We start from the raw sequence: 1,034 nt of genomic DNA, 5'->3' as shown, positions 1-1,034 counted from the left end.
AAAATCCTGCTCCTCGTACAATGTATGACTATGCTAAGCCTAATTTAGCAGGGGCTGAATCGAGTATTGTTAGACTTGCAATTGCGGCAAATAAATTTAAACTAAAACCTAACACTATACAAATGATTCAACAGTTTGTTCAGTTTGATGGTTTGTAGGATGAAGACCTAAATACTCATTTGGCCAACTTTTTAAAGTTCTGTGATACTTTCAAAGTAAATGGCGTTTCTGATGATGCCATTCGCCTATGGTTATTTCCCTTTTCATTGAGGAACAAAGCTAAACAGTGGTTGAACTCGTTACCACGAAGTTTCATTACTACTTGGGAACAAATGACTGAAAAGTTTTTACTAAAGTATTTTCTGCCGGCTCAAACGAAAGTTGAGGAATAATATCTATTCTTTTGTGCAGATAGATTTAGAAGCTCTTTACGATGCATGGGAGAGGTATAAGGACTTATTGAGAAGGTGCCCTCACCATGGATTACCTTTATGGCTACAGGTTCAAACTTTTTACAACGGTTTGAACCCCTCAACTAGGCAGTTGATCAATGCAGCCGCCGGCGGGACTCTAAATAACAAAACACCTGAGGAGGCTTATGATTTCATTGAAGAGATGTCATTAAATAATTATTAGTGGCAAGTCATGAGGACAAAGCCGACAAAAGCTGACAAAAGCTACTAGTGTTTTCAACCTCGACACGGTCACCATGTTATCATACCAAGTAGAGCTCTTAAATAAAAAGATTGATGGTTTATATATCTCTAGCAGGTACATCCGGTGATGCAATGTGACACAAGTGGATGAGGAATGAATAATCCAAAATGCCTAGCCTACAACCCTAGCAATACGAACGAACAAGTCAATTATATGGGTAACAATTCTAGACCTCAGAATAACCCTTATAGTAATACTTTCAATGCAGGTTGGAGGAACAATCCCAATTTCTCTTGGGGTGGTCAAGGCAATCAAAGACCACAATCCCCTCCAAGCCTTCAACCACCTTACCAGTAGGAAAATAAGCCGAACCTTGA

At 39.1% G+C, this 1,034-nt stretch overlaps 1 non-coding gene across 1 annotated transcript; it reads right to left on the bottom strand.

Moving 5' to 3' along the window:
* Positions 1-378: 378 nt before the first annotated feature.
* On the bottom strand, positions 379-485 carry LOC121207908 (small nucleolar RNA R71). The gene has a single exon (XR_005903004.1). It is a non-coding gene; the product is annotated as a small nucleolar RNA R71 (small nucleolar RNA).
* Between the last annotated feature and the right edge of the window lie 549 nt (positions 486-1,034).

This window comes from Gossypium hirsutum, chromosome A01 (assembly GCF_007990345.1).
Source record: "Gossypium hirsutum isolate 1008001.06 chromosome A01, Gossypium_hirsutum_v2.1, whole genome shotgun sequence".
NCBI lineage: Eukaryota > Viridiplantae > Streptophyta > Magnoliopsida > Malvales > Malvaceae > Gossypium > Gossypium hirsutum.
The sequence above is the reverse complement of the archived record's forward strand: the minus strand, read 5'-3'. Positions and strand labels throughout refer to the sequence as shown.